We start from the raw sequence: 13236 nt of genomic DNA, 5'->3' as shown, positions 1-13236 counted from the left end.
CTCTGACCATGGCTATATATTAGAAGAACAGAGAAAATGCACTGCACAAGCTAGAACATCTGTTATACAAGGCTGCCAACAGAAGAGTAATCTGCAAGTATCACAGCGTTAGTATCTTTGTCAAGAAGTATAACAAACAGGAGAGAGGCAATCGTATCCACTTCACCACAACCTACAGCGCACCGGGCAGCTCCAATGGTATAAGGAGTACAGAGCGATATGTGTAGGGGACAATATGACATCCTGACATGACATAGAATATGGAACTCAGCAGTAATAGTTGTTGTTTAGCAACATTAGAGTAACTTACAGGAAGTGAGGTTTCTGTCTAGAGTAGTGGTGACGGCTAGTGGGCGTGGCGGAACCTAGCAAGAAACAAAGAAGTATTCATGTAGACATCCATATGAGAGAGGAGTGCCAGGACATGGTGGGAGTGGCGGTAACATCCAGCGTATGGACTGAAACCCAACTGAAACAAGAGTGATGCTCACGTTGTCAGAGTGGGAAGGGAAGAGTGGTGCCCAGCAATTTTGATACAGCCAGAAGACGAATCAGTGATGTCTAGGAAATGTCACATGGTAGGTGATAGAAGCATTTGTGACTCCCTGATGGGTCAGTTGGTTTTCTCAGAGTGTTGAAATCCTGCATTACAACATAGGAACAAAAGGCAGTGGAAATGGCTTACAGACAGAAATAGAAAACACTCACATATGCACTTACGCGCCTACACGCCCACTAATATTTATAGCGTTAGTTTCTGTTTCTAATCTGCAGTTCCATCGCAAAGTAAATTTTAGTTTCTATGAGTATTGAAAGGCAAAATACTTTCCCTTCATAAAAATTAAGAGCTGGTTTTGAAATCATTTAGACAATAGTTGTCAGCAATATGGGCATCAGTCATCAGTTACAAAAGCTCTAGCAACACTGAAAAAGGCTATTCCTTTCATTCCCTATTTTGCTGGAGCAATGAATCCACATAAGCCCATTTTGACATTGTAGAGACAAGTCTATTAAAATATGAATTTATGGTTACTTTGTCTCTTATGTTGGTCCATTTAGCATAATAGTTGCAATTGACCTAAATAGCAGAAAGTACATTTTATTCTAAGTGTTTGAAATTAAAATAGATTGAATGATTTTCTTGTATATATCATTGTTGAAGTTTTTGTTACACTCTGAATTAATACAAATAGCAGTATTAATACAACTGGATGCACCTGGCATGTATTATTGGATTTATCCCAAGTAATTTTTTCATAATTGGGCATTTCTACCCATGTAACTGAAACTCAGTAGTGTTTTTAATGTTTTAAAATTAGAATGTTTTAAAAATCAAACTTGCAGAAATATAATCAATAATGGAAGCAAGTCAAGGGGTTGTGGCAGCCTGTAAAATAAGGATTTACCATCTTTTTGAAATGTGTTTTGGCAACATATATCAAAACAATAAATGTGGATATTCTTTAATGCAACAATTCCCCTTGTAAGATTCATTCGAAAGATAAAATTAAAAATGTACAAAAAGATTTAGCTAAATTCTGTTCATTACAACATGATTTGCCTAATAAAAAAAGTAGAAATAATTTAAATATGTAATAAGAGGGATTTGGAATTATAAAATATTGTATACCAAACACTAAAAGATTAGGCACATTCAAGATTAATTTCTTATATATTTTTATTTTACAGTGAAGTGCAAATACGGAAAACTCCATGGAATATGTACAGCTTAACGAGTTATTGTAGGCTGACTGCCTCTGTTAACAGCCACCGCAGGAATGCTTCCTGTGTGCCATCTCAATCAAAACCCCTCCATCTCCATAAATAACCGCTATTCTGACTTTTAGAGCAATTCTTCCTTATATCTTAATTGGTTTTATCACTCCAACGTTCACTCCCGGACTCTATAGTTCATTACTGTCTAAAACAAAAAGCCTCTCAAGTTTTGCATCCCTCTCTCTCCCCAACTCTCTTTCCCTCTTTCCCTCCCCCTGGTCCTCCATTAGGTTTCTCCTGTTCTCCTGTTAGACCTATGAGTGCAAACATATGGTATCTGTCCTTCTCTGCCTGACTTATTTCGCTTAGCATGACACCCTCGAGGTCCATCCACTTTCCTACAAATGGCCATATTTCATTCTTCCTCATTGCCATGTAGTACTCCATTGTGTATATATACCACATCTTCTTGATTCACTCACCAGGTGATGGACATTTAGGCTTTTTCCATGTTTTGGTTATTGTTGACATTGCTGCTATGAACATTGGGGTACATGTGCCCCTATGCATCAGCATTTCTGTATCCCTTGGGTAAATCCCTAGCAGTGCTATTGCTGGGTCATGGGGGAGTTCTATGGATAGTTTTTTGAGGAACCTCCACACTGTTTTCCAGAGCAGCTCACCAGTTTACATTGCCACCAACAGTGTAGGAGGGTGCCCGTCTCTCCACACCCTCACCAGCCTCTATAGTTTCTTGATTTGTTCATTTTAGCCACTCTGACTGGCATGAGGTATCTGAGTGTGGTTTTGATTTGTGTTTCCCTGATGATGAATGATGTTGAGTATCGTTTGATGTGCCTGTAGGCCATCTGGATGTCCTCTTTGAGAGACTATTGAATGCTGAAAATGAACTGAGGGTTGAAGGGAAAGGGAGAAGGGGGAAAAGAGGTGGTGGTGATGGAGGAGGGCACTTGTGGGGAAGAGCACTGGGTGTTGTATGGAAACCAATTTGACAATAAACTATTTAAATAAACAACAACAAAAAGCAAAGGAATTGTGACACACCTTGTAAGTTTCTTACAATATGTAGGTTTCTTTTTGTGCCTTGTGTTTTCTTTTCCTTACAGTGTATACATTGAAGATCCCAAGAGCATTTTGCTTCTTTTTTTGTTTGTTTGTTTTTGTTAAAAATTTTTTTTAACATTTACTTTTTTTTTACTACTTTTATTTATGTTTTATTTTTTTAATGTTTTTTATTTTATTTTTGAGAGACAGAGACAGTGCGATCAGGGGAGGGTCAGAGAGAGAGGGAGACACAGAATCTGAAGACAGGCTCCAGGTTCTGAGCTAGCTGTCAGCACAGAGCCTGATTCGAGGCTAGAACCCACGAACCGTGAGATCATGACCTGAGCTGAAGCTGGACACTTAACTGACTGAGCTACCCAGGTGCCCCACATTTACTTATTTTTGAGAGACAAAGACAGAGCATGAGCAGGGGAGGAGCAGAGAGAGAGGCACACACAGAATCTGAAACAGGCTCCAGGCTCTGGCTGTCAGCACAGAGCCCAATGCGGGGCTTTAACCCATTAACTCTGAGATCATGACCTGAGCCATCCAGGTGCCCCTCTGAGAGGATTTTGATCTGTAGAGTTTTCTGGTCTGGATTTCGTAGGTTGCATATTCTTGGTACAGTTTAATTTGTTCTTCCGTCCTCTGTATTTCCTGCACACTGTTGGCTGGATCCAGAGGTTTTTTAAAATTAATGTCTGATTCCTTTTGCAAATCTATCAGGAGTGATGTACTCCTTCATTAATACGTGCATAGTGTCAGATAACTTCAAATTTTATAATGCCTGCAGCTGCTGCTGATCACCTTTAGGTCTATTAAATATATGGGGTTGCAAATTAGTCATATTCTAATTATATCAATTCTTTTAAAAAATTACTAAGTGGAAAAATCATTATAAAGACATAATTTACCTTATCTGATGTGGGAAACAAAGGCAAATGAAAAAATTAAATTTCCTTACAACTTACAGCCCATCGACAAGGTTTGAGACAGCCAGAGTGATGTTCCTACAGGAGGACAGCTGCCTGGATGTTGACCCTTTGCTAAGGGCAAAAGGCAATCTTAGCTTAACATTATCTGGACATCATGGATGCGGTAAGTCTCTTTTAATATACAAAAATTCTGTTGGAATCTCTCTCTCTCTCTCTCTCTCTCTCTCTCTCTCTCTCTCTCTCATTTTGTCTACAATACATTTTATTGTGAGTACCAGAACTTTACTTTTAAATGCAAGTGTAGAGCAGGGTAATTTGGGGAGTAATCTCCAATCTTTCAACTTCAGTAGATTCACTCCATCATTCATAAAACAGATATTAACCAAATCCCTACTATATTCTGATCACTTGGACTTTACCTGTAAACAAAACAGATATGGCACTTAAGGATCTATCCCAAGCTGGTAGGAGCCAAGCTCTTCACAATCCTATCTCTTAGGTCTATGCAGCCAGGACCCATTCCATTCGAATGTTTTCTGACTGGTAAGCTTGAAATTTTTTCACATATGAAGATCACTGTTGCTTTATTTATCTATTTTTCTTAAAGTCACTTCTGGCACATGTTACTTAGTATCCTTTGATGATTCTTTCCTCATTTCAGGCTCTTCTGAAATAGTCTCCCTCACTGTTACCTTCCCTTTTCAGGGTCTGTTGATATTTCTTATTTAACTTTGGATTTAACTCCTTAAAGTTATTTGGGAAATAGTTTCCCTAGAAGCAGATTTCCTAAAGAAAGTTGCTTCATTTTTCTAGGAGAAAAGTTTATATCTTTGAAGTTGTCTTAAACTACAATATTACACCTCATTTTTTAATTGTTGTTTTTAATAGCTCCCTATACTATTTGTCTGCAATCCAGGAGATTAATGTTTGGTGGGTTGATTTAGTCTGTAATAAACTAGAGAAATTCTTATGCTCTAATGTATATTCCCCAGAGACTTAATTGATTCTTCAAAATAAAATATAAAATAGTAGTTTCTGTTTAAAGAATCAGATGTAGAGCTTATCTGGGTAATTATAAAATAGTTCATGAAACAAAGATGATCTTGTAAAACCAACATAAGGCTATAAATTTTCCTTTATGGTGAAAGTTCTTTTTCACAGATGAAAAGAGACAGACTGACAACAATGATAAATCACTTTATCCACGTTACATCTTGACTTTAAAACTGATGAAAGATGAAAACAAACTTGGGTGTGGAAAATGCTCTGCTTGTTTATACTTTAAGAAATGAGAGATGTTGTCATGAACTAAAAAATATTCAACCTGGAAAAATACACAATGTGCTAGCATTTCAGGAATCATTTGGAAAGAAATAATGAGATGGTTTTATTAATAGCTAGGTATTATAGAACTAACTATAAAGAGTTTATAGTTAACTCTAGAGTTAAAAGACCTTTCTGTAACCCCTATATATCCAAAAACTATTTGTTTTGTGACATATACCTAACAAATGTAAGCTTCTGATCTAAAGCACCCATTTTTTCTGACTAACCCTGAAACCAAGGAATATATTCTACAACTTACTTAACATGTTTCTTTCCCTGGCCCAACTCGAGCTCACAGAATGCATTTTTCTATATTTTCTTATAACAGGCCATCTATTTCTGAGAATGAATAGAATATTTGCCTTGCATCTTGTTCGTAGGACCTATTTGAGTATCTATAACATGTAAAATCCATGTTAACTGCAGCAAATGAACTTTTCTCTTTTCTCAGTTGCTTTCTTGCAGTCTCACATTAAGGCCACCAATATCAAGAATCCATTTATCTTCCAATTGCCCTTATGCTAGGCATACATAGAAAATCTAAAATGAAAATCTAAGTGTGGAATATAATAAAGTAATAATATAAAGATATTCAACAAAAAGAAAAATATCACTGAATCTAAAAAAATTGGATAAAGGCATGGACACTTCACTAAAGGAGGCTATTTGGAAGGCAACTTAGTATATGAGAGATTTCACTACCACCAGCCTTGAGGGACATGCAAATTAAAACTAGGCCATGATGAGACACATCTATTAAAATGGATAAAATTGGGGTGCCTGGGCAGCTCAGTCAGTTAAGTGTCTGACTTAGGTTCAGGTCATGATCTCATGTGAGTTCAAGCCCAGGGTCAGCTGTGTCCTGACAGCTCAGAGCCTGGATCCTGCTTTGGATTCTGTCTCCCTCTATCTATCTCTCTGCCCCTCCCCTGTCAAAAGTAAATCAGCATTAAAAATTTTTTTAATGGCTAAAATTAAAAGTACTGACAATGCCAAATGCAAGCAAGTTTGCAGAGCAAACATAAGCCTCATGCTTGGTGAGTATACAAAATGGTATAGCTACTCTAGAAAGCAATTTGGCATTTTCTTATGAAATTAAATATATACTTAGCATATGTCCTAGAAACCCTACTCCTAAGTGTTTACTCGAGACATAAAAGCTTACTTTCACGCAAAGAATCCATACACAAATGTTTATAACAGCTTCATTAATAATTTTCAAAATTGGAAACAATTCCAGTGCATATCAACAGGTGAATGGCAGATGGTGGCACAGTATACAAGCTACTCAGCAATAAAAAGAATGGAAATACTGACACATACAACAATTTGGGTGAATCTTAAAGATATTAAGCTATGTGAAAGATACCAGTCTCGAAGATGTACATGCTGTATGATTCCGTTTATATAACATTCTGGAAAAGACAAAATTACAGTAACAGAGGACGGGTGGGTGGTCGCCAGGGTTGGGAAGTTGCTGTGACTACAAAGGGATAGCATGAGAGCTTTGTGGCTTTTAGAGTTGTTCTGTATCCTGACTGGAGTGGTAGTTACGTGAGTCTATACATATATTAAAGTCACAGAAGTATATGTAAAAAAGTAAGTTTAATTATGTTCTAATTTTTAAAAATAAGGAATAAAATCTAAACCTTTACATTTCAAGACCTGTAGGTCAACTATTTCCTTTGAATAAGAATGAACCTCCCTAAAAGTGTCCAAGTGTCCTATAGCAATTTACTAGGGTGACTTTATACTGGAAGAGGGAGACAACTAGACCTTCTAGAGACTATTGTATGTCATCTCAGAATATCCTCTTATCATTAGAGGTCCAGAAATCCTCTATGCTTCATGAGTCATAGCAGGACTCCATGGATGTCAGAGGATAGATATTTCACTCTCTCCTTTGTGGGACAAAGGAACACAGTATGGCTACCTCCCATTCTCAAAATATGAATTTACACACACACACACACACACACACACATACACACACACAGCCACAGAATTCATACATTGATTCCTGACCGATGGAGAACGAGCAAGGACTTTTTATTCCACAAAGTCACCATCTTCCCTGATCATGAAATAGCAAGGGCCAACCTCCTTGGTGCCCTTCAGCTCCAGTTTTCATCTCCTTGGCCACACAAGACAGCTATGCCATTATCTCTAATTGGTATATGACCTGATAGAAAATTGATAGAGAAGCTCAGTTTCACCACTTCAATATGTTTTTTTTCTCCACTCCTCCCCTCTGGGTCTTGGATCATCAGGTCTTCAGGATCATAGATAGTTGTTCTCCATTGCAATGCCACCAAAGAACTGTCTTTGTTCTTGGCGGTGGTGGCATTTAATTTTAATTTAAAAAAATCTAACTCTTGTAACTGTTCCTGGAAGGCTGGATGAGGAATTTTCAATTGCCAATTATATTTGCTTTTTGTTAGAAAATAAAGTAGTAGTGCATCTGTTCTTATCTGTTGATTAGCAGAAGTTGCTGTCTGAGTATCACATGGATGCCCTAAATCCACTGAGCATTGGCTGGGTTACCTCCCCACACTGTGACTGCCATCTTACTGGCTCTGTAGGCTCTTCTGACTCTTGCCAAAAATTGCCTACAAGCTGCCAGTTTCGAGCAGGGCCAGACTAAGAAAAATATTGCAGCAGGTCCAGGCTGTGCTACAAGCTGTCCTGTCACTTGGGTCCTTATGACTCAGCATACCCAGATACATTGGAAAGGTCTGCGGCAAACAGAGGTGCTGCATGGGGCCTCTGGCAATCACTAGGAAGATCTTTAGGGTTTTGGAATAAGTCATGAGGTTTCCTGAAGATAACATACTCTCCATTTGAAAGCAGCTTCTGTGGATGGGACTACTAAAGACTGAGTTCATGATGTTGGACACCAAAAAACAATCTGAGTCAAACTAATTATCATGTCATACTAAGTCATCAGACCATATAGTTTCTATGCACTGGAGCATGTTTCTACATTTCGTGGTAAAATAGAAATACTTCATAGGAGTCAGTGGCAAGTCCAGAAGGTTCCAGGAAATGGCACAAGCAGATGCATCTTCCTATGATACCTGCTCCCATTGCCTTACTGCCTCTCCTTCAACACACATTTCATGAGGAATCCGTTATTGTATTTCAAGAGGTGGGAAAAAAGGATGGATTGTAGGCTTTGCAAGCACCTGCCAGAGGTGGATGGTTGCTGCTTTAGATCCTTGCTCAAGAATTGCTCCAGAAGAGTTGATTCCCAGTGGGATATCTCTGGATGCTACATTTGGTTATCTACTTCATGTGGGAAATATTGCTGCCTGAGTTATGCATTACCCTGTTTCATGGGCTATTACTAATGGTTTGGTTGACTAATGAGAAACCTGCAAAGGTATAAAGAGAGAAAAATTAATGACAAGGAGGTTTTAAGTAGTATATGAATGAACCTCGTGGATTAGGCATTTTTATGACCCACATAAATGCCACCAGAGTGCATTTATTATTAGGAGAAACTCTAAATAACAAGACAGGTTATTCTTGGATGTCAGCTTCCTCCCCCGAACTCAGGCTTCTGATACTTGCTTAATCAATCTATACGCAAAGTGGCCCTTGTCTCAGAGATGAAGGCCGCAGCAGTTGCCGTCAGTTCCCTGCCAATATGCCTTGGACCTCAACTTTTTAGTGAATTTATACTGCCAACATCTGCATCTGTGCTTAAATATTTTTTTCTGGCCTTTCTTTTTATGCATCAGACCAACATTTCCTGGGGATTAATACCACTAGGAGTAGATTGCAATCATGTCTAATGGAATTGATGTAGAAATGCCTCAGCTCCTATATATTAAATGGATTGTTTTTGAGATAGGTGTTTTAGGCGTTTTCTCAGTTTCCCCTTGAATTAAGTCTCATTGTGCTAACTGGCTTGATCACTCAGCCCTTATTGGCTATCGTGTTTCCCCTGTATCACTTTGCCATTCCACTGCCCTTTTTTTTTTTTTTTTTTTTGGTATCTCCTAGATAAACCTCTGGCATTATGACCATTTTTATCAATATCTGTTTCCAGTGCACCCAAAGCAGTTTGGGCTGCTACTACTACTGAGAGCCCAAATTTCCATCAACAGAGGCTGAGGCTAAATCTACAACATGTCACCATTTCCTGTGGATGCCAATGAGTCCCTTCATAAATGATAGTTACATTAGACACTGTCCATCATAGAAGAGATGGTGATGTTACACAGAGTAGAAACATATTCCTAGTATGTATTAGCTATCTAAACATAAAGCTCTTTTGCTGGCACCATATTTTGGACTATACAGAATGTGTTATCCATTGACATGGTATCTCATGCAGCAATGCCTCTGACTAAGGGCATACTCTGGAATTATGGAAGTGGCTCACAATCAAAGAATTCATTGGACTTACTCTGTGTTCCACTAGTAACAGGATATTAGGTTGATCTGGGTAGTTTAAGAGTTAGTTATGGCATCAGCTGGGAGATGAATGAGACATATGGTATCATGAGACATATGGATGCTATCTTCAAAGGCTCAGTAATGTATTAGAACAGTAACCTACTACCTCATAGCTAGAACACACAAGTTGGAAACCAAGTAGTGAAAATATGTGTGACCACTCTAAACAAGTATGCACTTAATAACCCACTTCGAGGTTTTTGCTACCACTTGGTATTGGTTAGGATAAAGATCCTTGTGTCCACAGGAGGACCCAGGGACACAGTCATGGTTCTCTACAATCTGAGAATACCATCTTCCCATTTGGGCTCCTCATTCTTTTGAAGCAATGGTTAAAGGCTTCAGTGTGATTGATTCTAATTATGAAACAGAAATGTGGTTCTAATGTATAATGGGGGCAAGGAAGACTATCTAGCACATAGAAGATTCACTGAGACACCTTTTAGTATTTTCTTTCTGAGTGGCCCTGCTCAGTGGAAAACTAGAGATAGGTAGTGGGAGAGATTAACAGTGTGATTATTAGCTGTGATTCACTTCACCTTTACTATGAGCTACAGAAGCAGAGGCTAAAAATATGTTTTATGCTAATAATGTTTCTTTCCTCTACACACTTTTCATGCATTACCTTTTAAAAAGAACAAGGCTGGCAGTTAGTATTTTTGGTTTCAGATGGGAATCTGGGCAAATTGAAATGATCTCACAATAATAGAGTAGCTAAGCTGATGGGAATTTCTGTGGCTTCTATTTTGAGAACACAAAATTCTATTTGGAAAAAGAACAATACATTAATCTTAGGGACAAATATGATAATGATACACTGAATATTGTCTGTTGTTTTCCTTAAATTACTTATATATTTGCAATTGATTTTTTAATGTTTATTTATTTATTTTGAGGTAGAAAAAGAGAGAGAGCATGTGTGGCAGAGAGGGACAGAGAGAATCCCAAGCAGGCTCCACACTCAGTGTGGGGTCCGACATGGGGCTCAATCTCACGACTGTGAGATCATGACCTGAGCTGAAATCAAGAGTTGGATGTTTAACTGATTGAGCCACCCAGGTGCCTCACAACTGATTTTTTAAAACTCTTCTCATATACCCAATTTAAATGTGTATCGATTTCCTGCTTCAACTGTATTAGATATGCTGTTTGAAGGCTTACTTCCAGAGGAAGACTATGTGTAAACTATGCAAAATGTGAAATTCCCATTAAGATTAAATACTGCTTATTGTACTAGTTCAATATTTTTTTAAAAATTAAAAATTTTGATCACCACAGTTTTGAAACCCTCCTTTTTTTTTTCAGTAGGCTTCACACCCAGCATGGAGCCCAATGTGTAGCTTAAGCTCATGACCCTGAGATCAAGACCTGACTTGAGATCAAGAGTCAGATGCTTAACCAACTGAGCCACCCAGGGGCCCCTTTAGCCCCTTTTCTATATTTTTTATTGAGTTCTATCACAGTTGAGATTGTTTTATTTTTGTATGGATTCCTTCTCTGTCTTTTATCTTCTGCTAAACTGCAGATAAATTAAGGACAGATTTTATGTTTCATTTGGATGTTCATAAAGCATATAATCCAGTATTAGATGCCTGGTAAGCACAAAATAAACATTCAAGGCATAAACTGCATTATCTTCAAAGAATAATGAGTAGAATGAGGCATATCAGAGGGATAAACCTTGGAATAGTGAGCTTGACAGTTCCTCCCTTCAATGTAAAATGCTTTGGTTTAATTTTTTAATGAATATTTATTTATTTAATTTTTTTGAGAGTTAGCAAGACAGAGCATGGGCAGGGGATGGGCAGAGAGAGAGGAGACCCAGAACCTGAAGCAGGTTCCAGGCTCTGAACAGTCACACAGAGCCTGACATGAGGCTCGAACCCACGAACCGTGAGATCATGACCTGAGCCAAAGTCAGATGCTTAACAGACTGAGTCACCCGGGCACTCCTAAAGTTTTTTCTAATGTTTATTTATTTTTGAGAGGAAAAGAGTGAGAGCAAGCAGGGGAGGGCCAGAGAGAGAGGGAGACACAGAATCTGAAGCAAGCTCCAGGCTCTGAGCTGTCAGCATGGAGCCTGATGCAGAGCTCCAATCCCGAACCTTGAGATCATGATCTGAGCTGAAGTTGGACCTCAACCCACTAAGCCACCAGGAGTCTCAGAATGCTTTGGTTTTGAATAAAAGACACATGTTAGGGAATGTCTCCATTGTTTAGAGACACACACTGATGTTCAAGTGTCTTTGTCAAGTGATGTGAACGTTTACAGCCTCTAGTAGTCAGGAAGAAGTCTGAAAAATGATGACTATATTTTATTCATAAAACTTATTTAGATAGTCAGAGAAAGAATGAAGAGTTCAGTATAGGGAAAGTTTTTCATGGTTTGATGAGTTTCTTTATCTTTATTTAGTCATATCTTTTCCTTCCAGGCCTCAGAGTATGATAAATACACCCAAGTAGAATGAACTGTCACAAGCCCCTTCAAGCTTGGTTCTGTTTTATTCTGACATAATCCCACTAGGTCTTAGACTCTTCCTTATTTTCTGGAACTATATACTAAATTGGTATTACACTTTTCCTGGCCTGGAGCTTGAATCAACTATGCTCCAAGGATTTCTTTAGTAGGAAATAGTGCTACTTGGATATCAACGTTTCTGGACCTTCTTTCAGTAAAAAAAAAAAATAAGTATATATAAATCATATGTATTCATGAATTCATACCAATAGGTCCATTTTAAATACAATGTCATAGATTTCTCCTCATCTTACATTTTTTTAAATAATTTTTTTAAATTTATTTTTGAGAGACAGAGAGAGACAGCGCCAGCAGGGGAGGGTCAGAGAGAGAGGGAGACACAGAATCCGAAGCAGGTTCCAGGCTCTGAAGTAGCTGTCAGCACAGAGCCTGACGCTTACCTGACTGAGCCATCCAGGCGCCCCTCATTTTACATTTCTTACTCATAACTTTTTCTCTCTCGGTGAAAATCCAGGCTCCCGATTCTATCAGTATATTTACTCCTCTGCTCAATCCTGTGATACTGATGAAACAACTATGAAATTACTATACCAATACCTCTAACTGCAACAAACTATTAATTAAAGTCTAAGAACTTGAGTTAGAATATATTCCAACTAGGGTGTACAGTCAGAGTAAATATGTGTGTGTTACTATGTTGTGGTAGGCGGCTTAATAAGTTCCTATGCTGTGTTGTTACCATTTGACAATGGATAAGCCTTTTTATTTGTATTTGTATTTTAAAATATTTTGGACTTGTTCTCTTAAGTATTTTGACTTAGTGTTTAGAATTTGTGAATTATTAACGTGTTTTCAAAAGTGAAAACTATATAAAAGATATTCTTAGAGAAGTCTTACCCTTCCCTCACTCATCCCCTGCAGATGATCATTTCCCTAAGTTTTTAATCCTTTATATGTTTCTTTTAGTTAAAAGAAATAAACAAATAGGTATATATTGCTTTTCCTTTTTAAAAAATATAATTGACATTTAACAATATATTACATTCAAGTGTACAACATAATAATCTGATATTTGTATAAAAGTTGGCATATTATTTTTTTGATGTGCTTTTTTTTTAAAATAGTTTATTGTCAAATTGGTTTCCATACAACACCCAGTGCTCTTCCCCACAAGTGCCCTCCTCCATCACCGCCACCTCTTTTCCCCCCCTCCCCCTTCCCCTTCAACCCTCAGTTCATTTTCAGTATTCA

The 13236-nt window shown here is 37.9% G+C and overlaps 1 long non-coding RNA gene across 1 annotated transcript in view; it reads left to right on the top strand.

The window, feature by feature from the left end:
* The first annotated feature begins 365 nt into the window (after window positions 1-365).
* LOC115276733 overlaps window positions 366-13236 on the top strand; it is a 47188-nt gene continuing 34317 nt past the window's right edge. Inside the window, exons 1-2 of the long non-coding RNA XR_003902065.1 lie at window positions 366-578; window positions 3755-3879. This is a non-coding gene — a long non-coding RNA (uncharacterized LOC115276733). The remainder of the gene's footprint in view (window positions 579-3754; window positions 3880-13236) is intronic.

The sequence above is a fragment of the Suricata suricatta genome, chromosome 13 (genome assembly GCF_006229205.1).
Source record: "Suricata suricatta isolate VVHF042 chromosome 13, meerkat_22Aug2017_6uvM2_HiC, whole genome shotgun sequence".
Taxonomy (NCBI): Eukaryota; Metazoa; Chordata; class Mammalia; order Carnivora; family Herpestidae; genus Suricata; species Suricata suricatta.
Note: the sequence above shows the minus strand (reverse complement) of the source record. Positions and strands in the feature narration are given on the sequence as shown.